The sequence below is a fragment of the Canis lupus genome, chromosome 34 (assembly GCF_003254725.2).
Source record: "Canis lupus dingo isolate Sandy chromosome 34, ASM325472v2, whole genome shotgun sequence".
NCBI lineage: Eukaryota > Metazoa > Chordata > Mammalia > Carnivora > Canidae > Canis > Canis lupus.
In genome coordinates this window covers 35,110,992-35,138,298 of record NC_064276.1, presented here as the reverse complement: position 1 = coordinate 35,138,298, position 27,307 = coordinate 35,110,992, and the positions used below count along the sequence as shown (strand labels likewise).

Genomic DNA, 27,307 nt, shown 5'->3' with positions numbered 1-27,307 from the left:
CTCCATGAACATCAGACAAAATGATTACAGGATAAAAACATGATTCCTGGGCAGCCCGGGTGGCTCAGCGGTTTAGTGCCACCTTCAGCCCAGGGCCCGATCCTGGAGACCTGGGATCAAGCCCCATGTCAGGCTCCCTGCATGGAGCCTGCTTCTCTCTCTGCCGCTCTCTCTTTCTCTCTCTCTCTCTCTCTGTCTCTCATTAATAAATAAATAAAATATTTTTTAAAAACCATAATTACTATAAATAAAAATGATAATAAGATAATAACAAAAGGAAAAACTTACCAGGAATATATACTAATTCTGAACCTCTATACCCCTAATGACATAGCCTCAAAATATATAAAGCAAAAATTGCCAAAAGGATAAAATTCCCAAGTGTGAAAAACTAAGTTTTAAAACTTTTAGATCGATACATAAGATAAAATCTTTATGACATCAGAATAAAAAGGATTTCTTAAATCATAGACACAGATACAAAACAATAAATCATAAGGTAAAATGCTTAATGACTACATTAAAATCAAAAACTCCTATACAAGACACTATTTTTTTAAAAAGAGATAAGCAGAGTAAATGTTAAAATAGAAAACAAGACTAGCACCCGTAGCTCATTTCTTCCTTATAGATGTAAAAATAAAAAAGAAAAAATGGGAACAACTAGATGGCACTGTTTTTTACAGGTCAACACTGCAGTTAAATGTGTGTGTGTTTTCTGCTATGTATTGTTCCCAACACATGAGGATGGTGGTTATATATGTGATGGAGGCAATTTCAACGTATAGACTAAAATAAAATAAGTCAAACAGATTAATTGAATATAATTTTTATTGGAAATTAAAAATAATGTCCAACTGTGCTCAGGATTTTCTTGAAAAAACTTGTTATTTTGGGGGAAAATTGCTGTTATTGAGAAGAGCTACAAATGCCAGGCCACTTTCTGATCCTGCTATTGTTTTCCATGAACCAAAACCTTGGTCCATTATGTGCAGATTATGAGGGGCTCTGTAGAGAGGCAGGGCTTGCTTCATCTCTCACAATGAGGTTCATCTCCCAGTTAAATGATTTCTTTTGGCTTTGGAACATAGGTGTTTTAACCAAAAAAAAATTTTTGAATGACTCAGGCTGTTTTGGAGAAAGAAATTCCAATCTCCATAGTGTCTTCTTTCTTTCTTTCTTTCTTTCTTTCTTTCTTTCTTTCTTTCTTTCTTTCTTTCTCTCTCTCTCTCTCTTTTTTTTTTTTTTGTAAAATTTCTCTCCTGGGTGACTTGAAGAAGTGGGTGACTAAAGCATTATCCCAACTAAATTCTTTTAAAGCAAACTTTATGTTAGCTATCAGAAGTGGTAGGAAACAGCACAGGAGGTCTCCAGGTCTTATATAATTTTAGCATCTTTCATTTTAGGGTCTGAAAACGAAGTTTTATCAGAAAGAAAAAAATCTTTTTAACTTTTAAGATACTGTCAGCAAATAGTCCATTAGTTGTAAGTCTCCTTGACACCATAATAAAAATACACTTAAAAATAAAAGGAAGAAAGAAAAGCCACAGAGCTAGGGAAGATATATTCAATGCCTATAATGAAGAAAAGATTAGTAGAAATCATATGCACTTTTAAATTCCTACCAGATACACAAGAAACAACGTAAAAGAAAATGAACAATGATGTGGACAAGCAGTTCACAGAAAAGGAAACTCAGCTGGCATTTTTATTCATAGTAATCATGGTTTTTAAAAAAGATTTTATTTATTTATTAATGAGAGAGAGAGGCTCATGAAAAGACCCACTTGACTAAATGACCATTGAAGCCATTTCAAACCTGCCATGTAAGCAAAAGTTTGAAAAGTCCAGTAACACTAGTGTCGGTGAGGATGTGCAAAAGCAAGAAGTCTTACATATTGCTGGTGGAAGTACAGTTTCTGCTACTATTTAAAAGAACAGTTTGGGAAAATCTAATCAAGGTAAAGGTCTCCCCACCTTAAACCCAGCAACTCCAACCACACTCATGTGAGGAGGCACGGACTGCCAGGATATTCACCCCAGCTTTGTGTGTACTCGTGGTGAAAAGAGAAGCAACCAAGCTCCCAGCACTAAGAGAATGAATCAGTAAACCAGTGCATTCACACAGTGAGATATCATACCTGAATTCAACTAGATTATCTAGACCAAGAGACAGATAAATCTCAAAAATAAAAATTTGAGTGGAAAAGCTACTATATACTAGCTAGTATAAATATTTTGGACATTTATAAAACAATAATCTATATGGATACAAGTAATGTGATCTAAAAAAAGTGTTAAATATCCATAGGAATGATGCCTATGGTCTCTAGGAGGGAAGAGATGAAATGGGAGGGGGGATGGTCCTTAGCTATTTACTGCTACCATTTATTTCTATTCAGAGAGATCTATAGCAAGAATGTCAAATAGGACTGGCTATGATATTACTATCTATACTTTTCTATAAGTGTGAAATGTATCATAACTTATAATAATTTATTTTCATTTATTTGTTTGCAAAATTTCGTTTCTCAAGGAGAGGCACCATGCCTGGCCCCGCATCGGAGCAGGATGGTGTCCGTGAGGTTGGGGGGATTACAGAAAAGTCATTCTAACAATTTATGGAAGAGTGGAGTTTGGGAAGGCGCAGTCCCATGGAGAGAGATGCACCCCACGTGGGGCTTTTGCACACTTTGACCAGCCCAGCCCTAATCGTGCTTGTCTCTTCAGAGACGTAAGATCCTGGAAGCATCAGCCACAGGTGCTTCAAAGTGGAAGGAAGTTCTTCCTCTCAACTACTACCCATCTGGATGGATGACTCAGCCCGGGCCAGAAGGGTGGCAAAGACGGGCCTGCCCCCCTCACCTCTGAAATGCCAGTGGACCCAAAGGGTGCAGTTCCACGTTGTGTGAGACTGGAATCCCACTTAATAATAAAATCAACTACAGTGCAGCCTCCCAAATTCAAGAAAGAGCCAAAGAAGGAGAGGGAGAGAGAGAGAGAGGGAGAGATGTGATGTCCGTTTAATCCATTTGCTTGTTTTTAACTCAGGTTAAATTTGTAAATTCACTCAAGTGAGAATTTGTAATGTTTTTTTTTTTTTTTTCAAAATCGGTGGCATTTAGTTAGAATGGGGATTAATCAATATTAATCAATGAATTAATCCCTTTTTTGAATAATGCAAACTAGTGAGTATTCAGGGATTTAAAAAATGATTTGCCAGAGAAAATGAAAGGAACAAAAAAATTACTGTGTGAACGCTGCATGTCTTACATAAAAATGATTTAAAAACTGGTAACAGGGACGCCTGGGTGGCTCAGTGGTTAAGCATCTGCCTTCGGCTCAGGGCGTGATCCCCGAGTCCTGGGATCGAGTCCCACATCGGGCTCCCCGCAAGGAGCCTGCTTCTCCCTCTGCCTGTGTCTCTGTGTCTCTCATGAAAAAGTAAATAAAATCTTTTAAAAAAAAATAAAAACTGGTAACAATAGGCATGTTTTTTCCCACTTTCTAAATTTGCTATAGTGATAGCTAATTATTACTTTTATAGTAACAAATTTTTTAAGAAAAAAGGGGTAGCAGTGCATTTCTGACACTAATTAGTTCTCTGATTAGAAGACATATCTCTTTTCTGCTCTCCAGAAGACAATTTTACAATTGCTTAAGGAATTGGTTTTAATTGAGTACCAATCTACCTTTCCAAAAGAGAAAAGAATCGCATTCTATATCCTCCCTCTGAACAAATTTAAAATTCAAAACAACCCTTTGAAACTACTAATGTGCTATTTAACTAGGTCCTTTATCAGTATTAATGCTGGCAATTGGTAAGAACATATTAGCACATTAGTAATTTTGTGACGTCCAGGTTTAGAAAGCCCTGTGTGTCATTTGTGGGGCTTGTGAGGGGACTTTGACTGCACTTGAACTCCTGTATAAGCCTCGCACGACAGTCCCTTGGCCTGGTGACTGCTAACGTGAAAATCAACAGTTCACATCCTTCAGCTCGGCAGGGCCACACACAAGGAAAACTATTTATAACGGGAAGGAATTGCCACCCTTTCTGTTGAAGGTGTGAGGAGAAGCTGAAACCAGCCATTCTTACACTATAACCTTATACTTAAAGCCAACGAAAAAGCCCAGTCGTTGAAATCCAACTTTGTAATTCTCCATTCAGAATGACACTGTAGGAAAAACATCATGTTTAACTCTGTCATTTGACATTTTTCATACAAAGTGGGTGTGTTTCCTATTTGAATTGCAGCCACGCCGTCTTATTACTGAGCTACTCACATCTACCATGGTGATCTGAAAATAAAACTGGCTATTTGCCCAGATAACTCTGTGTGCAAAAAGCACAGCAAGTTAGAAGTCGAATGGGGATTTAGAACTTGAGAATTGTAAACCTGAAAGGGAATTTAAGTAGTTAATTCCCTCCCACCAGCCTTTTTCCTAAATTGAGAATACCAAGGCTCAGAGAACTCCTGCCTGAATGAGGTTGTTGCAGTTTCCCATTGACATTAACCACGGGACAGAAGGCACAGAAGTGCCCCAGGGGAGCTCCTGGATTCCAAATATATCCTTCTTACCCCCAGTGTGTAGTATTACCCCATTTCTCCCTGACAATCAACACCCATCAGCCCAGCCAAGATAGTAACCCTTTTCTTTCCCCTTTGATTCAGAGGCATGAGTCTTGCCTAAGATCATGAAACTATTCAGTGGGAAAGAGAGAACTAGAATTTAGGGCTCTTGCCTCTCAATAGCTAGTGATGCTTACAATCAGCTCTACATTTTCTCTCTCTTTTTTTAAGATTTTATTTATTTATTTATGAGAGAGAGAGAGAGAGAGAGGCAGAGACACAAGCAGAGGGAGAAGCAGGCTCCTTGCGGGGAGCCCGATGTGGGACTTGATCCCAAGACCCTAGGATCATGCTCTGAGCCAAAGGTAAATGCTCAACCACTGAGCCACCTAGGTGCCCCCAGCTCTGCATTTTCTAAGCAAGTTCTATGGAGCATCTCATTTAATCATTACAATAATACTTTTAGGGAAGATACTACTATTATCCCCATTTTACAAAAAGAAGAAATCAAACGGAGACATGATGAGTTCGAGTTACAAGGTCACACAGCTGGCTAGTGACAGCTGGGATTTGAACAAAGGTAGTTGGAGCTAGATCTCTGCTCTTACCTACAGGTCATATACTCTCTTTCAGTCCACACCTCCGAGTACAGTGACATCTCCACCACATGGGCTAGGAGCAACTGAGCATGAGAAGCCTGAGGACAGGGGCCTTAATCCCCTTCATCTCCTGCCGCAGCACCCAACATTGAGACTGACACAGAATCAGTGCTTATTAAGGGTTTGGTAAATGGGGTTGAACTCTAGGTAACAAACAAAATTGGACAACTCCAGACACTTGTTCTTAAAATCAATATGGAATGACATAACTCAGGGAGAGTTACAAATGAAGGCTGAGTGCAAACTTCCTGACCTGATGCCATAAGATTTTTAAATAATAAAAAGGTTGGTTTGTGGGTTTGTTTGGGTTTGTTTCTTTAGCACTTTCAATGTGCTCAGGATTGTGCTGAGCCCTATCTTGTTTCATATTCGTTGCTCACAACAACCCTGCAAGTTGGGTGCTATTATCCCCCCAATTTACACATGAAGAAACTCAAACTTGGGGAGCTAGAGTTACTTGCCCAAGGCCACACAGTAAGTGGCAAAGACAGACTTTTAACCCAAGAATGTCTTAGTCCAATGCATGCACTTTGTTACTTTATAAATAGAAGATCCATGTAAATTCAGCCACTTTGACTCTTTTCCCAAAAATTTCTTTTTTTTTTCAAAGATTTCATTTCTTTATTCATGAGAGACACAGAGAGAGAGAAGGAGAGACACAGGCAGAGGGAGAAGCAGGCTCCCTGCTGGGAGCCCAATGCAGGACTCGATTCCAGGTCTCCAGGATCATGCCCTTGGCCACAGGCAGGCACTCAACCACTGAGCCACCCAGGCGTCCCCCCCAAAATTTCTTTATCAGTTTGTGAATATAAAGATTCATGTTGGGCACTCCCATCCCCATGCCAGCTGTTCAGAGTGGGCGTTGGGGCCCAGTGACTGGAAAGAGGAAGCCACAGGATAGTGACAAGCTCCCTCTACAGAGCATGGTGCCACCCTTTCCTCTGAGGAGCAGAGGAAAAGATTGTCAACAGTAAGGATGTTGGCAATGCCCAGGCAGAAAGCGTTGAAATTACTTGGCCCCAGCCCTCCTTAGCCATGCTTTCCTCCTTTACGCGGCCCAGCTCAGCCTTTCTGCCCCTGTTGAGAGGGTGCCCACATCTCCCCACCCTGTTCCCTGTGGACTCGGGTCAGCTGGGCAGTAGAACCACCTATCATTGCATGGCTCCTGGAAAGTGGGCTCCATGTTCCAGAGGATAAACTTACCAGTAAACCTCCATAATACATCTCATTAGAAAGTCCAGTGTGGCCTACACTCAGGAAGCGGAAAAAACAATTCATTTCTGAAAAAGCAGAAAGCTAGCACAAAAATACACTTAAGCAGAATTGTGCTCCATAAGCTACCTTGAAGACCCTGGAAAGAACAGGCAGTGAGAAGAATTCACAGAAGTCAACCCATCTCTCCAACTGATTAGAACTGAGAGACAGGTGAAAAGACAGGATTCCCTGAGAGACCAGAAGGGCTTTATGAACACAATGTCTTGTTTTGTTTTTAAGATTTTATGTATTTATTCATGAGAGACACACACAGAGAGAGGCAGAGACACAGGCAGAGGGAGAAGCAGGCTCCTTGTGGGGAAACTAACACAAGACTCACTCCTAGGACCCTGGGATCACAACCTGAGCCAAAGGCAAATGCTCAACCACTGACCCACCAGGTGCCCCAAACACTATATTTTTAAATGAGACTTCCATTTATTCATTTATTCCTCTGGGCTCTTATAAGACCGCCCTCTTGTTTTTCTCCTTAGTGCCTTAGGGATTTTAATTTTACTTTTGTTACAAAGGTTGTGATTGGAGTTGGGGGGAGCCTGGTAAGCTGTTGCAGCAAGAATAATGTAGATCTTAAAATTATTTACCAGAATGTTAATGAGTTGGCTTCCTTTGGTGTGTCTGTGTCTGACTATGTTGGGGCAAAATTTCCTCTGTATTTTCTGGGGAGTGCCCAAATAGGCCCTGTGTCCGGATTCTGCTATTAAAAATACAGCCTTAGGGATCCCTGGGTGGCTCAGCGGTTTAGCGCCTGCCTTCCGCACAGGGCATGATCCTGGAGACCCGGGATCGAGTCCCACATCAGGCTCCCAGCAAGAAGCCTGTTTCTCCCTCTGCCTGTGTCTCTGCCTCTCTCTCTGTCTCTCATGAATAGATAAATAAAATCTTTATTTAAAAAAATAAAATAAAATAAAATAAAAATAAAAATAAAAATACAGCCTTAGATGGTGACTCACCATGTAGTGTGCTGTTATTGAAAAAAAGGATTAGTGCCTTCCTTGAAGAATAACCCTGGTATATCAAACTTTTGGGTCACCATCCAGAGCACATGATGCCTACAAGATTTATTGAAACATATATTACAATAATAGCCATGACAATTAAAACCCGCTATTACAAGGAGTCCTATATATACATTATCCCATTTAGTTTTCCCATCAATCTGCAAAGTAGGCATGATTTAGAGTGTTTACAGAAGAAGACCTAAAATCCAAAGAGGCTAAGGTATTTTGCCCAAGGTCACACAGAGGAGAAAAGCCAGAGTTGACGGAATACAAACCCCAATGGACTTCCAACTTGTCGTATTGCCTGTCAACAGCTAGACCCAATCCTCCTACAGGCTGAAGGCCATCCTGAGCCCCATGGGTAATTAGCTAGCCATACAAAAAAAAAAAAAAAGGAAAAAGAAAAGCTGTGATCACAACTATTTGTGAGCATGGTTTCTTAGATAAATGTTATTAGCTCAAGTTTGAAGGTACAAAAACCACAGAATGTCATTGCTACAAGGTAACATCACTCAACACTTCATTTTACAAACAAAGGAACTACCGAAGGAAACTGAGACCCAGGAAGGTGAACTGCCTTTTACATCAACCAACATTTGTAGTGCACCTGCTCTGGACAGAACTTTGTGCCACTTTACACAGAATAGGCACCATTTATTAGGAGAAATGAAACAAATATGCTGATTATTAAAATAATAGATAAAAGAGATGTAAGTTGTCATCTTTTAGGAATCTCTCCCAAGCAAACATCAAAAATGCAATCAAAGATTTATCTGCAAGCAAATTCATTGTAGCATTACTTATAATAATGATGATAAAAAATTAATAGAAACCTAAATGTCTAACAATATCCAACCATAGATGGATGATTAAATCATGGCACAGCTACATAATGGAACATTGAACAATGATTCAAATCACATTTTGTAGGAGTGTTTGAATAATCTGAGCAAATGTCCAGGACATAATAATAACTAAAAACACAAGAATATGATATTATATGTACAGTGTGAGCATAATTTTGGACCATTTTGCACCAAAATGTTAACAGTGGCTAATTCTAGGCAGTGGGATATGGGTGATTATTTGCTTCTTTATATTCTCTGCATTTTCCAGATTGTCTACAATGAACATTATGAAGACATAACTTTCATAATTAGCTAAACAATCAATATATTTTTCAAAGCGTTTGGCAGCCTCTTCAGACATTACTTTCCAGTCTGAGACACCTGAGAGTAACAGAATTTAAGACTGGGAAAGCACACTGGGGCAAATAAGCTGCTAAGGGCATAAAGTTCATTCTTTTTGCATTAAAGGAACTGTTGAAGGTTTCTAAGCAAAAAGGCAATAACCAGGGATGGGCTTCGGGAGCAGTGTCTATGCTGGGGCAGAGGTTGGGGAGGGGGGGAACTGAGGTAGAAGCTGATCTAACTTCCTGTTAGAAGTGGTCAGAGTAGCCATGGCTCACGAGGGCTGACATGACTGAGGGCTGTGGCCAGAGAGGAGGGGGCTGTGCCAGGTGCACTGTACAGGTCTCATGGAGTGAAGGAAAAGTCCCCCGAGAGAGGAAAAGGAAATGCTGAATATCAGTTAGACTGCATTTTCAACATGGTCCCTTGGATTTCATACTGAACAAATGGAACATAGACACAGAGGAAAATATGTTGAATTAATAACCCTTCCAAAAATCATTCTTCTTCAGTTTAAAAAGCCAGGAGCTGCCATCTGACTCGTGGCTAATTTTGTTCTGGTCATTCTGAATTGCATTACTGACGTCAAGCCTGGGTAATGCAAGATGTAATAGAATCAAGGTTCTAATCATTCCTAGCCATGCCCAGCACAGCCCCAGATGGAGAAGAGCTGACAAAGTCTGCAACGTTTTTTGTTTACACTTTTCTTGATCTTGCCTTTTTTTTTTTTTTAGCTTTGAAATTTAGTTTTTCCCCATGACTAACTATCAGAGTCACACCAAGGAGGGGTTAAAAAAAAAAAAAAAACTAAACAGAAAAAAATTTCCTTGAAGCATGTGCACCTGAATATTCACAGTGCCATCTGGAGGCAGTGAGATTCATGATGATGGATGTTGCTTCATTTTATTTAGCCATATTTTTAAAGATTTTTCCAGTTAATGTGTATTAATTTTGGAAAGAAAAAATAATTTTAAAGTGACAAGTCATGCCCCCCCCAAAAAAATGTTTAGCAGTGGCTTAGGCATCAGAGCTGGTGCAAAAGGATTGGTGTCCAAGGTTGACCCTAGTGCCAATGTTTGCAAACAAGTCGCTTAAACACAGCAGCTGCTCCTTCAGACACTTACTCTTCCAACTGCTTCTTTGTAGGGACCTCTGCACTATGGCTCCTTTTAGATCCCCAGGGGCTCCTCATCCCTCTGTAGCCTCTGCTCATCTTCCATCAGGTATTTCCACTGTCCTTGAATATCTTACATGAAGCATTTGAGTTTTAAACTGCCTCTTTCCTTTCTAAAATAAAAAGGCTTTGCCTAGTTAGAGAATTTCTAGAATTTAAAAGACTTTCTGTTGTTGGGGATGATAATGACGGAGGGGGAAGGAGGAAGGAGCATGTTGATGTTTTGAACCAGGAGCTTCCTTCTCTACTCCATGCAGTGACACATAAAGACCCCTGTCTATCTTCTCAAATAAAGGCAGGTACGTTATATACATAAATGGTCATGAATCTTTATGAGCTGTGAGGCTACTCAATGTCTCAGGAAAACTGAAGCAGTAAGAACTTGTGGTAGTCCTAAGGATTCATTCTTTCCATCAAAATTCACTGACTCCAACAGTATGCCAGGCAGTGTGCTTGGCATTGAGGTAGCCACGGTTGCCAAGATGAACAAAGCAGGGCAGTTACAGCCAGCAGCAGAAAAAGAATCTCGCTCTTGTATTTCTGAATGATAAATGCCAGAATGTAAGTCTCCCAAAGATGTTTTAGTGGCTCAAAGCAGGGAAGAACCAGTTGGAGTGAAGACCCACACATCTTCTGGAAGAGCTAATGAAGCTGGTCCCAAAGGATGACTGTGACTTCCAAAGAGCTGTCAGTGTGCCCAACAGAGGGGCAGTGTCTAGTGGCAAGGCCAATTCCAGAGGCCAGGTGGCATACAGCATAAAGATTTGAAAGGTCATGGAGCCAATGGGCCAGGTTGAAAAGCTTGAACATGATCTCACGGCATAAGGAGTCACTGAAACTTTTCAAGCAAGGAATAACCTGGGAAGACTCATATTTTAGCCATGTGTGAGATGAGCTGATGAGGCAGAGAAAGAAAGATGCTGAAGAGAGCAGAAGGTAACTTCAAAGAAGTGGCTCTCAAAGGTAGCATTACCTTTTGAGGATTGTTCTAGATATTTACGAGATGTTTTAATTGTCAAAATGATTGGAGGCATACTGGCATTTTTGTTAGATGCTTGATGTGTTGCAATGGGCAGCATAGTCCCAGATGAAGAATTGCCTTGCTTCCCATATGACTTTCAAATGTTCCACAAGACCATCATACAGGTGAAAATGTGTTAATAATTGTCTGAATCCAGAACATAATTCTATTATACATGTAAATGTTGTGTGCAAATTTTATTTATGTTATAGACATATATATCAATGGAATAGAAGTGAGAATTCAGAAATAAAGCCTCACATTTATGGGCAATTGATTTTGTCAAGGACACCAAGGCAACTCAATGGGGTAAAAATAGTCTCTTCAATAAATTGTGCTGGAGCAACTGGATAGTCACATGCAAAAGAATGTAGCTGGACTCATCTCAGATCATATACAGTAATTAATGCAGGACGCATCAAAGATCTAACTGTAAGAGTTGAAACTACAAAACTCTCAGAAGAAAACATAAGCATAAATCTTTGTGACCTTGGGTTAGGCAATGGTATCTTAAATATGGCATCAAAAGTATAAGCAATAAAAGGAAAAAAAGAGGTAAGTTAGATTACCTAAATTAAATTAATTTAGGTAGATTAAATGTAATACATTAGACTACATTAAAATCAAATACTTTTGCAAAGCAAATGACACCATCAACAAAGTGAAAAGACAGTCCATGGAATGAGAGAAAATATTTGCCAATCATATATCTGATAAGGGTCTAGTATCTAGAATAAATTAAGAACTCTTATGGTTCAATAATAAAAAGATAAATGACCCAATTTTAAAAATGAGCAAAGGATTGGAATAGACATTTCTTTAAAAGAGATGTACAAATGACCAACAAGCATGTGAAAAAATGCTCACTAATTATTAGGGAAATGAAAATCTAAACTGCAATGAGATACCACTTCACACTCACAATGATGGTTATAGTAAAAAAGATGGACAGTAACAAGTGTTGATGAAGATGAAGAGAAATTGAAACCTTCAAATATTGCTGATGGGAATATTAAATACCATTGCTGCCTTGGAACACAGTCTAGGCAGTTCCTCAAAATGTTATACATAGAGTTGTCATGTGACCCAGAAATCCCACTCCTAGAATATAGCCAACAGACTTGAAACCATATGTCCATACAAAAATCTGTGCATGAATATTCATTGCAACATTATTCATAATAGCCAAAAAGTGTAAATGACCTGAATGGCATCAACTAGTGATTAGATAAACCAAATGTGGCACATCAATGCCATGGAATTTTATACAGCCCTAAAAAGAAATGAAGTTCTGATACATGATACAATACGGATGAACTTTGAAAATGTTGTAAGTGAAAGAAGTCAGACACAAAAGGCCGCATATTATAATGTCGCATCTATGTGGAGTGTTCAAAATAGGCAAATCCATTGAGATAGAAAGTAAATTAATGTTTTCCAGGAGTTGGGGGAAGGGACAACTTCCCCTGGGGGGGTGATAAAAATGTCCTGAAATTAGGTCATTGTGATGGTTGTATAGCCCTGTGAATATGCTAAAAATTGCTGAACTTAGCCATCCTTTAAAAGGATAGATTTTATGGCATGTGAATTATGCCTCAATTTAAAAAAATGTATACGTGCGGAGTTTTTCAGAAAGGCAACTAAACATACAAATCAAGGAAAGATGGTGTTAGGTTTAGTCTGGAATTTTACCAGAGTTGTTCACCATTTCACAAAATCACTTCACACATAAGCACTCATCAGTAGCATTTGAATCACCACCGCTCTATGACTTGATCACGTGTGGCTGTTGAGATCACAGTGAGTCTAATGCATGAATGCAAGTTTGAGTACTTCATTATATGGTGCTTGAGCATTTACAGTTTGAAGAGCATTTTTATTATAAATTAATTGCCTTCTAGATCTTCTTCATATTCTGAGTACACTGTATTGATTTGTCTTAAGTAATATCTGTGGATTCATTATATTATCTATGAATCTCATGTCAGGGTAGGCATGGGTCTAACGCTCCATCACATTCATGGTGCAAAGTGTGCTATAGCAAAAGGTGGCAGTGAACCAAACAAATTGAGGCCTATTGTCTTGTTTTCAGATCAACCCCTCATTAAACATGCCGGTTGCAAGTATTATTTAATTATGGCCCCAGGTCTTCCTCTTTTCCGTTCTGCACATAAAATTGCTAACAAGTAAAACCACAACAAGCCCAGCTACGGCATTTCCCTAGACTGAAGCTTTCAGCCATTGGGCCTCTGCCCCCGCAAATTGTAAAGATTTCCTTGTAAAGAGCTTAAGTTGCTTTCTTGTCTTCACTCTCATTCAGACTCCCCCTCCCCACCCCCACCGCAGCTCCATGGGTTTGAGAAGAAGCTGAATTTTGATGATTGGTCTTCATATGTTTTATGCCCCTGCTCATGTTTAAAAAGTATCATGTGGAAGTGCCCCAGGGTAACCACTGTTTATTCTCAAAGGATGCGATCTTCATGTCACACTGTTTAGACGAAGTGCCTCTCCATAGGATGTCAGGTGGGGATAACCGTTAGCATTTTTAATTTCTGAAAGCATAATAAGTGTCACACTGGGGACACTTAAACAAATGTCCTCCACGTGGGCTGAGTATAAAAGCTGTTAGAGAAGCAGCCTGGATAGGTGGAAAGGGGCTGGCCTGGTGTTCAGAAGGCCAGAGGCCAGGTCTACTTCAAGCTGTGTCAACACTGCATGAGTCACTTTCTCTCTCCAAACTTTTGTCTTTCCATTTGTGAGATGGGGACAGGCCTATACTTCCTGCCTTACCGACTTCTGACAATTGAATGTGAAAATATTTACAAAGTGTCTTATAAGGTATATCTACTTCTTTATTCTTACCTGTGTCCTGAGTGCCACTTATTTGCCAGCAGACCCTGAGCACCCAAGACACACAGCTCTGCCTTTATGTGTGTTTAGTTTAGTCTCTCTTAACTCAGAGACTAACAGGGACACGGATTCTAATGAATAAGGACATAATTCTTGCGTTACATGGAGTGCTCGCTCCAAAGGAAAACTGTAGAGTGCCACAAACGTTTCTAGTGAGGGGATAGAGTACAAACTCACTAATAGATCAACAGTGACACACAACATGAGACTGGGGATCAGTAGGAACAACCCACCCAGTTTAAAATACTGATTCTTGGACCTCTATTCCCAGAGATATGGATTCAGTAGTTCCATAGAAAAGGTTGAGGAGCTGTGTTTCTGTTTTTGCTTTTTTAAGTTTCCCGCATGATTATCACATGCAATCAGACATGGGAACAACTAGGACAAAGGAGGGGAAGAGCAAAAGAGGCAAAGGAACATCTATTGCAAAGGCCCAGAGGTAGGATGGAGGCTTGCTGCTAGATGCAGATCAACTGTCCAAGCGCAGGCATCTTCTGAAAGCTTCTTAGAAATGCAGAATCACAGGGCTCCTGGGTGGCTCAATCGGTTAAGCATCCAACCCTTAGTTTTAGCTCAGGTCATGATCTCATGGGTTGTGGGACAGAGCCCTCCATCAGGCTTCCTGCTCAGTGGAGAGTCTGCTTGGGAATTCTATGCCTCTGCACCTTCCTCACCTCTCTCTCAAATAAATAAATCCTAAAAAAAAAAAAAAAAAGAAAAGAAAAGAAAAGAAATGCAGAATCACAGGCCCCATCTCAGACTTATAGAGGCAGAAACTGCATTTTAAAAAGATGCTTGGGTGATATTTACAGACATTAAAGTACCCAGAAGCACAAAGTAGAAGGCAAGAACTCTGGCTTATATGTCTTGGTATTCTAAGCACCCAGCACATGATAGGCACTCTGTAAATGCAGCTTAAATCAAGTCTTACAGATGCAAATTTTTATTTTATGAGATCTACCTATTTAAGAGACTGTTAAGACTGATGAGAAATGGACACAGGCATATTATCCTCAGGAGCATGTAAACTGGAGCAATCTCTTGAGAGAACAATTTGGCAAAGGCACCAGGACATCAAAAATGCATACCTATTAACTTGGTAACTCCATTTCCAGGAACTTAGAGTAAGAGATTATATGAAAACATCTGCAAAATATATGTCCACCAAGGCATTGTTTATAAGAACAACATAATGAGAAGAGTTTCAATTTCCATTTTAAAAAGACTACACTAATTATTGAATATATATAAAATGAGCAATTCTTACAGCTCTTTAAAGTTGAGTTTATCCACATTTACTGTTGTAGAATGATACCTCTGATACACTCAAGATCACAAAATAGTCTCAATTTTGTACGTGTGTGTGTCGATTAAAAAGAAAAATACATCTAGAAAACATTCTAGAAAGTCATATACCATGATACAGGTCTTATCCCTAGTGGAATGTAATGAGTGGTTTTGACTTTCTTTTTTAGACCTCTCCAAATGGCCTGAAATCATTTACAATAGGTATAGATTGTTTTGCTTATAAAGGATGGAAAATATTTTCATGTTCATAAAAGAAAATAAAATGCTCATTTCAAAAAGTAGAAACTACTCTATTTGGCTCATTGAGTCACTGCAGGAGGCAACAAGGAGGGAGAGTGAAAGGGAGGGGGCTCCTGACAACCCGAAGCTGCTCGTTGCCCCATCTGGCGGTCTCAGCTCTGGCTGTGCCCTGGGATCACCTGGGGAGCTCTCCAATATCACCCAATGCCAGGTTCCCATCTCAGACCAATTAAATGTAAATCTCTTGGAAGTGAGACTGGATGTTGTTATTTTTAGAAGCTCCCCAGGTGACTCAAATGCTTCTAGATGATTCTAAAGAATTGAGAACCCTTGGGAGTCTAGCTTGAAAGACCAAGGAGACAGGTGCATCATCCACCTGCATGTGATATTACTCATGGTGCCGGTGGCTCTTGCCAACAATATTACTTCAATTCCAGCCTTTAGGGTGAAAAAAATAACGATTGGACTAGTGAAAAACTGACCCAAACCACCTTCTAGAATCAGCTATCCATCTGTGTGAGGGGCCTCCCCTCTGTTTGCTTTCTAGGTGGATGCACAAGGGAACAACAGCACAGTTTGAGTATGGGATTGCTCAAAGAAGTGGCTTGCAGGTCTGACTGGGAGTAGAAAGAGCCTCTGTAAAGCTACAGTGCTGAGTGTCATACCCTGGGAGTTTGTAAAATGCCTTCTTATTTTTCTCTCCTGTCATACTATCATGTGAACTCGTTCCCTCTAAATGAGTCCGTGGAAATGAGAACACTAATTTATGGTAATGTTCGGGTTTTCTAAGTACCATCAGGTTGGCTGTCCTGGCATAGCTCAATCCTCCTTTGGGATCCACCAAGTCCAGTGTATGTCACAGGGGAATTAGAAGCATCAAGGGGACCCAAGCACAGAAGCCCTTTCTCCCCATTTTTATAATGTCCTAAAAGAATCCTCCTCTGTCTCTTCTCAAGCTGCTTTCCAATAGACTCCTACTTTCCAGGTCATTGGAAATAATGGTGCGCTCCTCTCCACTAGGAAACATTAGATTCTGCGTCCTTCTGTCTGGGACTTGGGTGAGTCTTGTCTCCAGATAAGACAGTGATCACATCTTGTGATCAGATGGGCAGGCTGCTATCTGACAAGTGTCAGCATTTCTTCTCTTCTGATGCCAAAAAGGATTGCCTGAGTGCTTTAAGCTTGAGTGCGCCAGTATTTGAATTTGGTTTTTTCTGTTTCCTCTGTCCATCCCCAATGGTTAAAGTGACGTTTCCTAATTAGATGATTCCTAAGTCACTATTGGAAAGTAGAAAAAGGCAAAGCAATGAAATGCTAATAGTTGTTGCGATGTTATCGGGTATAAGACTATGCTTGGCTCACCATGGGTTAGCATAAGGTTGGTTTATTCAAAACCATGCTTAAGAGAAATTGACAGTCTTCTAAGCCATAAATAATTATATTTTTTTCTTTAATGATAACATTAGCCAACATGAACCTAACTGGAAGAACTTTGGGGAGTAGGGGAGTAAATAGCAAAGCTTGAAGTAGATAAAACTTTAGTACTTTTAACCAAAGGCTGTTTGATTCTGCAGCATATATTTTGTTACCAATGATGGAAGAATTGTGGGGGGGGGGGTGTGGAGAGAAAAATAACAGAAAAAGGCAACAAAAGAGTAGTTTGAGATAAGCCTTCAAGAATGTTAAGAATGAGTACACTTCTTACTACCGAGTTAAGTTATTCTAGTTTGGCCAGTTAGACTCCATGGGGCCATGCATCCTCCCCCACACGTGTTGCCTGGTGTCCTCCTGGCACGTGCTACTGTTCCACTGTTACTGCATTCATAATAGAGGAAGGGAAAAAGAAACTTTGATAAGGGTGAAGGGAGAAAGATACGCTTTCAGATCCTATTTGGAAAGAGATGCAGAGCCAGAGGGCAAGGTGTGCATCTCTGGTGACCAGAGCATGTGGCATTAGAGGCTGGCATCCTGACTTTTCCACGTTCTAGCTTCAAAACCTTAGATAAATCCCCTAACTTTTCTGACACTCAGTGTCCTCTTCTGTAAAGGATACCACCACCATCCTTCTTATTTTGGAAGTTATGAAGTGCAGACTCTATAGCCTCTAGCCACATGTGGCCATTTAAATTTAAATTAATTAAAACAAAATAAAACTTAAAATGTATTCCTTTAGTTGCACTAACCACATTTCAAGTGCCTGATAGACCCAATAGTTAGTGGCTACCAGATAGCATGCATAGCAGACGGCACAAAGAGCATTTTCATTATCTACTGAACAGGGCTGCTCTAGGTAGTCCACTGCTCTGGAGCTTCACTGCCTGCATTCAAAGCTCAACTCTGCCACTTAGTGGCTGCATTCATGGTTCTGTGCCTCAGTTTCCCCATCTTCAATTTGGAGGTGGCTAAAAATATTAGTGAGATTAGTGTTGTCATAAAAGTAATATAGAACCTCAGTCAGTTAAGAGTCTGACTCTTGACCTTATTTAGGATCAGGTTATGATCTTAGGGTCTGTGGGATCAAGCCTCAAGTTGGTCTCCATGCTGGGATGGAGCCTGCTCAAGATTCTCTCCTTCTCCCTCTGCCCTTACCCCACTCACTCTCTCTCTCTCTAAAATAAATAAATAAATCTTAAGTGTGTGTGTGTGTGTGTGTGTGTGTGTGTGTGTGTATCAGTTAAAATCATGCCTGGTACACAGTAAACATCCTATAAGTGATGCTATTATTTAGGTGAGGGTTACCTAAGATAAGGCATAGGCAATATTGGATACATAGGAGCGGATGAGCAAATATTTCTACCTTAGATGTGCATAAAATATAGAGGGCAGAGAGGGAAGACACTCTTATCTAAGTACTATAATTTGCATCTTAGATATATGACCATTTAACCTCCCAGTTTTCAGCATCGCAATAAGAAACTCTTTGTCTATTTTACCCTTCATCTATTAGAAACAGAATGAGACTCAGAATCCAAATTTTAAGGGGAGCTGCTTCAAACCTTTGATATGCCCGAGAGTAGGTCACCCCTTTCCACTTGGAGATTCCTCACTAACTCAATGGAATGGGGGTTTTGACCAGACCCAAACCATAGGCAGGAAGGACTTACATGCTCAGCCCTTGCCTATAGCAGGTACTCAGCCCTTGCCTATAGCGGGTGGAACCAATTAAGGATTCTCGATACCAGGCTCTGAATGCAGAGGCTCATTTGTTGGGGTACTCTTCGGTTGTCAAAATATAAAACACAATTCAGTACATCTCTTTTCCCACACCTCTTAGTTCTAGAGGGATTGTGCTTCATATGGATAGAGGACCATGGGCTCGTGGACCTCATTGATGCAGAACATAGTGCAATGGGCTCTTCTTGGGCTGATTCTAAACAGCAGGCATCATGGCCTTCTCTTGTAGAGAAGGCATAAAAGAATAGGTCAGATCTGAGCAGGTGTCTCCCGGGGGAAGGAAAGAGGTCAAAGACACCAGCAGGTCCACCAGGGCAGCAGGTCCACCAGCCTAGCTTGGCAAGGAGACTTTACACTTTCAACCTGAACTTCAGTCTCAGAGAGAGCAACAGCCTCAGGCAGGTCAGCTCCAAGCATGGGTCAAGATGCAGAGAGGGCCAAACAGTCCAGGTGGACCTGGAAGTCTGTAAACCATCTGCTACTCTACCTCAAGGAGTATTTGTATTCTTGTTCATATTTGTCAAGCAAATTCTCATATTTCCTTTTCATATATCTTTCCCCTTTGGGACCCCTCTTTCAGCAGAGACATTCCAGGCATCAAGGCACAATGGTTTCTTGATATTGACTCACACTGACCAATACATGGTCACACCAGAATATCATTCTGTGATTCCATGTAATAGTAGCCACTGTATTTGAGAACTAAAAGCATACCAGCAGTAAGGGTCTTCTGGGGGATGTGTCCTTCCTTTTAAAAAATCCCATTACACTGAAGAAGAAAAAAAATCACAAGAAGTTACTCCCAAAATAATGATAGTAGGTCACTGTCCAGCTTGCACGTGACATACACACATATACACACACAACTCATGGCTCTCACGGCTATAAGATGAAATCCAAATCTATTAGTGCTGAAATAAAAGTGTTTTGAGAAGGGGGACTTAAACAATTGTGTTGCATGCCTCTAACAGCTCAGGTGAGAAAGATGAGGGCTTAAATATGTTCATTGTATTTAGCACCATGGAAGCCACTGATGACCTCAGCAAATGCAGTTTTGGTGGCAAGCAAAATGTGGAAAGCAGAATACAGAGGCTCAATGACTAGCAAAATAGAAAGGAGAGATAGCCCCTAGGACAGTAGCTGAAGTGTGGCAATAGCTAAGGAGGGGATGGTGTTTGGGGGAAGAGAAGTGTTTTTATTTGTTTGTTTTGTAAGATGAACGTAGTGGAAATAATTTGAATTCTTACAATAGTCCATGAAATTGTCAAAATTAGTTGCCTTTGAGGGATGATCAACATGGAAAGAAAGAAAACCAAGCTCTTAGAAAGCAGTCATAGGACTAAGGTATTTGCATTAGGGGCAGATTTTCTATTTTTCCAGCAGGGAGGTTGGCCTGAGCTTTGTGTAACAACTGAAAGAATCCCACCTCCAAATTTCTGGTGATTTGAACCCACTGTATGATGCTGATTCTGTAACCAAGTCCAAGCTCTGAAAATTCTATCTCCAAAGTGAAAAGAATGGCAATGATAATGGCTAATCTAATTTTATGGGGGAACAGATCCTAAAACAGTTTTCCATAACAAAGATGCAAAAACACGTAACTACAAAAATCAAGGATATCTCTTCATGGCCAGAAATAGGAGTATGCTCACTGTTGTGGGATCTTTTGTGTTCTGTTCTGGGTTTTAATTAAAATTTTCTTTTCTGATTTTAAAGGAATACATGCTACCACAAAAAAAGAAAAAAAGAGAAATAGAAATCATTCCTATAGAAATCCATCTCTACCACCACACAGAAGTCCATATTTTTTACATTTTTGGCACACTGCCTTCAGAAGGAGAGAATGAAATTGGATCTCACTCTATACTCAGTTCTATATCCTTTATTTATAGTAGTTTAATTTAACATGTCCGGAATAATTTTGTGTCATCAAATATTATTTTAGAATAATATTTTAGTGTTTGCTTAGTATTGTATTCTTTGAATAGCCCATAATTGATTTAACTCCATCCTTAGTTTTGGGCATTTAGATTGTCTACAGTTTTTACTACTATAAATAATTGCATTAGATTTCCTTGAAGAAAAAATTTGCACCTGATTATTTCCACATGATAAAACTTTCTAGAACCATTTATAACAATTTACACTCCCATCATCAGTGTGTGGAAGTATCCCCACCATCAGCAATGAGTGTCTTTTTTTTAACCTTTGCCAGGCTAATAAGTGAAAATGTCTCCCTTTTTGGCATTTCTTTGAATATTTATGATAATGGACATATTGTCTCATATTATTGAACATTTGTATTTACATTAACAGTTGCTCTTTACTGTACTCTATGAGGAATACATTCAAACTCAAGAACTTGCAGTCTGGAAAAATTTGAACTCAATAGCTTGGAAGCAACCACTTTTCAGTTGAGTAGCCTGTAGGTCAGAAATTCATTTCAAAGTCCCTAAATGAAACCTGCATTTTTCGGTGATTTAGGCCTGTTGGCATTGAAAGACGCACTCCCAACTTTCAGATTTCCTAAGGAAACGACTGATAACAGTCAGAAAAGGAATCTGCCCCCAAAGAAGAATTCTCTGGGCTGTGGATCCACAATATACCCTGAGGGGCCTGCAGACTAACCAACCCTGTGCAGGCACCATTCTCAAAAGAGGCTCAGAAATTAGAAATGAATAGTGCACCCAAAGGGCAAAGCACATCTCCATTTTTAAAAAACACGTTAAATACTCAGGCTATCAAAAGTCTCAACTACTTTCCTCCCAGACAGAAAAAAAAAAAAAAAAGCAATGAAGCAAATTTAAAAATGTACCTTCTCTTCTATGGTATATATTCTATAATTTAGGAGGTTTTTGCTCCTCTGGTTGGGTAAAAGACAGGTCTACCAGTTGCAGCATGGGACATCTATATCAAAAAGTACAATTCTAACCTTAACTGGATTTTAATATTTTAATATTGTGTATTTTTCATTCAGTCTTCTCTTGACTTAGCGAATATAAAAGAATCAAAAATGTAGAGATGATTTATTTATAATTAGACATACTTATTTACAGATAATTTAATTTCAAAGGAATTTGTGAAGGCATTCAACAAAAAGAGAATTTTCTCATTTATAAAATCTGAAAGTTTGGGCCAGTTGATTTCTCAGATTTTCTATTCTGTGATTTTATGCACAAATACAAATAGTAATTAACAAAGAAAGTCATCTTACACTGCAATCGATATCTCAAGATCACAAGGATTATTACAAATAGCTATTATAAATTCTGTTTCTTATAAAGAAATACTTTGTGCCCAACATTCTTTTAAGCACTGTGGAGGAATCTTTATTCTACAAATATTTATTAATTACCTGCTATGTGCCAGTTCCTGCTGTGGTCACTAGGGATTCTGCAAAGAGAACAAAATCCCTACTTTCAAGGAGTTCACAGCCTAGAGGGAGAATACAGATGATGAAAATAAAAACAAATAAATATCAAATGGGGATAAATTACTCAAAACTAAATAGGTAGACAAATGGATAGATGAATGGCTAGATAGAAAAAAGAACAGGAGGGTAAGAGTACGAAGGAGAAGGCTACTTTTAGCTCAGGTAGTTTGGGAGACCCTCTCCCTGTAGGACATTCCAGCTGAGACTGGAATCATGAGAAGGACAAAGCCAAGCAAAGACTTGGGACAAGAGATCTCAGGTAGAGGAAGAAGAGCAACCCTTGAAATAATGGGCAGTTTGCTGTGTTTCAAGAATGGAAAGGAGGACAGCATGGCTGCATCAAGGAGAAGGCTGGCAGAGATGAATTCAGGGGTGAAGTAGACACCAGACTGTGTAGGGCCCTCTAGGCCATTGCAAGGAGTTTGGATTTCTTTTTCTTTCCAAAAAAAAAAAAAAAAGAAATGGAGTGTTTTAAAGAGACCCTTGCCCTCAAGTGTATAACAATCTGTGCAAGGCAATTGAAAAACACATGCTGACGTGGGGGCTCCATAGGAAATCCAGAGAAGAGGAGGCCCAAGTAGTTAACACACATTTAATGGCAGATGGAATATGAGCTGGGTTCCAAAAGAACATAAAAATGTGGATGGCTATAGGGGAAAGGTGAGAAAAACAGTAAAAAGAAAAACTAAGAAGTAAAATCCTTGTAATCAGTGGGGAGACATACTGTGTCACACTAGATGGTCACTTGATTGGCAGGCCTACCTTCCTGGCCATCCAGGAGCTCCTGGAGGAATGGGCCATCTTCTTACTCCTTCTGTCCCTGCATCTTGCACACATGGTGCCAGACATTTACTACATGCTCCGAAACCCATTAAAGCAGATGGTGTGTATTGAGAACAGTACAAACGAAGAGTAGAGTGGGGCTGGGTGTGCAGAGTCAGGCTTAGTTAAGAGCTGGAAGTTCATGGAGCCTGTAAGATGACCTACATCGATTAAAATTAAGATTTTGTCCACTTGTCTGTTTATTGCGATATCACATAAAAATGGTCATTATCAAAACTTGAAGTGTCCACTTGGAATTATCTGACTCAAAATGCAGACTCTTTAGAAGAGTAGAAATTTCCTTTGGGCACAGTGGAGAGAATCCCAAAGACACAGGTGATGGGCCTCCAGAATAACTGAATCCACAGTACAAAAGACACAGTGAATAGAGAAAACAAAACAATTTCAAATATGAGCTCCACACCCAAAGGCACAAAGTCAGTTACCCAGTTATTGCTTTGTGCTTAGCCTCTCCGGGGAGAGTAGCTGCAGGGATGTACCTACTGAAGGATTTTCCAGAGCAACGCTGGGGAAGCCAGATGGTTAATTATGTGCATAAGAGCATTTGGAAGACTTCTACAAGAGCCATGCTCCTCCAAACTGGGATGAGGAAATGCCCACTGAGGCCAAGCCACCAGGAAGGGTTCTGAGGTACATTAAACACCCCTGCCCATTCCCTTAGCTCCTAGGAAAGAAAAATATATTTTAAAGGAACATTACCACATAGAAAATTGGGCAAATGCCTGAATTTCCTTTGGGGATCATCCTAAGCCTGGAACATACAAAGAAAATGTAGATAGCTCCAGTTGGCTTTTTAAAATTTTTTTTATTTTATTTCAATTCAATTCATTGAAATATAGTATATTTTTAGTTACATAAATATGGAGCAGCAGGATATACTGCTGTGATAGTATAGAGGTAGAGTAAGGGAGACCCACATTACCACATTGCCTGGAGTGTGGCCTTGGATATGTCACTTCAGTGCTCTGGCCCCAGAGCCATTCACCTCAAAGTAACTGAGTGAATTACTCTACCAAGGGTATTCTTGAGGAACACTGGGCAAATGTAGTTTGGGTTAAGTTTTTGTTAGTAATTAGGGATGGAACTTTGGAGAGAGGAGAGTATAGAGAAAGGCTGAGCCACGTATTTTCAGAAAAAAAAAAAAGAGAGAGAGATAGAAGTGTGCCATAGTGTAGAACTAGGAAGAGATAGGTGTAAGGAGTATGAAAAAGGTTTGTGGGCTGAAGAATAACTCCTCCAAGGATGCCCACATCCTAATACCTGTGTTGACCAACAGAGAAGCAGAATGGAAAACTTTTCTAAACAGAAACTTCGTCCCAGACCAGGTAAAAACCAATTATCTTCATTGTTTATTTCTGGCAAGTAAGGTTAAAATGATTTCTCATTTTGTTGTGCTCGGTGTCAAAAGCAGATGAATTTTGGATTTAATACCTGTCGTTAAAGGAAATCACTATTCACACTTTTACAGAATTTATTGTGGAAGTACAGGAATGAGCACATCAGAGTCTCTAAGTTTACATATCAGATGCACAGACTTCTGCCCATTGCAGAAAAACCAGCCTCAAAAAAATTGCAATAGAATTACTTTGCCTGGTACATAGCAGCACATAGTGAAAGAAGTTATATTATTGTCACAGCGCTTCATATTCTCTTTTATAAGAAAAGTTATGCAACCTCACCCCTTGCCATGTAACTTCGCTGTCTCCAATGAAAGGAATATACATCCCACCCCACTGACTTTGAGCGTGGTCATTTGCCTCACCTTAACCAGAAGAAAATCCATGGAATTCCAGTTCCAACCAGAAGCAGAAGAGGCCTCCTACATTCCCGCCAGTCCCTTGTTCTTGGTTTATGCCACAAGAGAACAGCGTGCGGCAGGTAGGCATTGCTCCTTTAGCCTGAATCTCATGTCTGAGAAGACATGTGGAGACTCACAGTCCACAGTGAGGAGAAACCTTGAAGCCAATCCACAGCCTGGGGTAGAGTCATAGCAAGAGACAAATGTCGTTGTTGTAACGTTGAAATTTGATGTCGTTGGTTACTGCGGCCAAAGCTGATCGACGCACTCATGGCATTTTAGAAACAGAAAAAAAGAAACAAGGTTTGAAAAGGAAGCTGAATGGGAGCAACCTTTTTGGCTCTTAGCCCCTCAATGGTCGTAGATCCAAACTCCCCTTTAGGAACTTTCCAAGCAAAACAAAGCCAGCTGGGCCTTGTGGAAGGAATTAAGGAATTCCTTAATTAAGGAATTAAGGTTAAGGAATGTGGAAGGTGATCACAAAATACTTGAAGTGGGTTCGATGAATCAAACGTTTCACAAAGACCACCTGGGAAGATTATTAGCACTATGAAAGTCAGGAACCCTCCTTTTGAAGTCAGCGATATCTCTGAGTCAATTTGTCAGGCACCAGTACTGTATGATTTAGGACACAAATGCACACACACACACACACACACACACACACACACACACGGCTAGACTGATCAAAAACATCTTCTTTAACTGCTTTGTCATGGTCCCAAAATGTCAACAGTGATAAACTGCAGCCTACCCGAGAAGTAGAAGTCAAAACGGGATTGATCTGGAAGCTGTACCATTTGAGACACGGCTGATCACTGAAGAAATTGAAGATGTTTCGTCTGGGGAAGATAAAACTCCCAAGAGTTACATCGGTTGCCTTCGACAACATGAAGCCCTTTCCTCCTAATCTGTATGGATAACGGAGAGCAAAACCGGGGGCAACAGGGGAAAGCCACCAGGACGCAGCTATCGATTCCACGTACTGGGATGTTCTGTTGGGTGGAGCAGACTCTGGGATGGGGACACACCCGTCCCAGGCCACCCAGCAAACAGGTAAAGCCGCTGACAGGCAAGTGTCATCCAGTCCGAGCGCAGACACAGAGCCACATCCGGAAGGCCTGGAAGGACTAGAAGAGCAACAGAAGCAAGGACGTCGGCAGAAATCCTAATGTCAAGGACTCCGGCTGAATGAGCTGCAGTAAGTGGCAGGTGTCAAGGTCCAAAGGGGAGCATGTTTTCAGGGATGGAGCGATGACTGTAGGTGAACCCCCTTGTCCTAGCCACCTCCTCGTGCGTGCACCTCTTGCCGAGAAAAGTCAAGGGCATGAAAGAATGAGAAGAGGTGTTAACACCCAAGGGCCCAAGCAAATCTGCTAAGAAGCCCGTTTAGATCATGAGACACAGGAAAGGAGAAGGCCGCTCTCCACCAGCACCAGAAAGGGGAACACACATCCTTGGAAGGAAGGGACCAGGGCATAGAGTCTGCAGCCAGAAGACACCCAAGGGAGCTCCAGCAGAGAAAAGCTCTGGGTGAGGCCTGGGCAGCAGGCCAAGGGTGCTCTGAAAACTGCCTGGGGAGCGGGACGTGGTAGAAAGGGGTTCTCAGCAGTAGGGGGTTGAGGAGCAAGGAGATGCTGGCTAGCACTCCCGGGGCCCTCACCCCGTGCTGGGCGCTGTGCTAGAAGCTTCACTCATGCTAAGGCCTGTGCTCCTCACCGCAACCCAGTGAGCTAGTACCATTATTTTTTTATGGATTGCAAAACTGAAGCACAGAAAAGATCCAGCCAAGGTCACTTAGCTAGTAAGGGCAGAGCCAGAATTTGGACCCAGAGAACTAGAGTCCTGAATTATGTTCTGGAACCAGAAGCTCAGCCCCAGAGGAAGAGAAGTAGCAGGTCGGTGGGGAGGAGGGTTAGCACCAGACTCCAGGATATGGGAGTAGGTGGGGGGAGCTCAGGCCTGTCCAGAGCCTACCGTCACCAGGTGGGGCTCATCAAACCAGGCACCTTCGGGGCCAACTGCAGCCTGGTGTTGCCAGGGGACATCGATGAGAAGAACCTCGCAGCAATCCTAACCGACCGACTCCGCAAAGGGGCTGCTTCTAACAGCCCATGTTCCCCGCCGCTCCAGATGTTCCGCCAAAGGCTGGGCGGCTACAACCAGGGGATGTCACAGGACGGATTTTTTTGTAATCCCCTGGTGTATTTGCAAAATCACGCTGGAGTGATGTGGGGCTGTTTACTGTTTTGTTAGGCTTCATTTCCTTCCTCTCCTCACCTCCAAAGGCAGGCTCCAACCTAATTCGATAATCCTACCTATTCAGTGAACTCCTAAGCCGTGATTATTTTCATCCTGACACAAACCTGCTTTTACCATCATTACACTTGGAGTCTGCTGAACCCTCAAGCACGCCGGCAACCACCACAATGATGACTCTCTCCTCCCAGGGGCCCTGTAAGCGTTCTTAGTTATAGCTGTGAAGTATTTTGAGAAACTTGAATTAAAGTGGTAGAGAAAGCACAACACACATTTGTTGCTCATCTTGGAAAGACAACAGCAAAGAGCTTCCAAAACTATCTTCGATTAACATAATCTGAGGGTAATGAATATGGATATTGTCAATAGTCACTTGGAAACATGTTTTCTCGTACATTTTGTTCTCTCCAGTACATTTCCAACCAAGAAAGAAAATGCCCCAAGTCCCTGT

The 27,307-nt window shown here is 40.8% G+C and overlaps 1 protein-coding gene and 1 long non-coding RNA gene across 3 annotated transcripts in view; one reads left to right on the top strand and one right to left on the bottom strand.

The window, feature by feature from the left end:
• Positions 1-27,307, top strand: part of SLC7A14 (solute carrier family 7 member 14) — a 111,700-nt gene that overhangs the window by 22,644 nt on the left and 61,749 nt on the right. The gene's annotated exons all lie outside the window — the stretch shown is intronic.
• Positions 24,253-27,307, bottom strand: part of LOC112645953 (uncharacterized) — a 59,339-nt gene continuing 56,284 nt past the window's right edge. For both annotated transcript variants that reach the window (XR_004812039.2, XR_003127372.3), the window contains one exon: positions 24,253-25,439. This is a non-coding gene — a long non-coding RNA (uncharacterized LOC112645953). The remainder of the gene's footprint in view (positions 25,440-27,307) is intronic.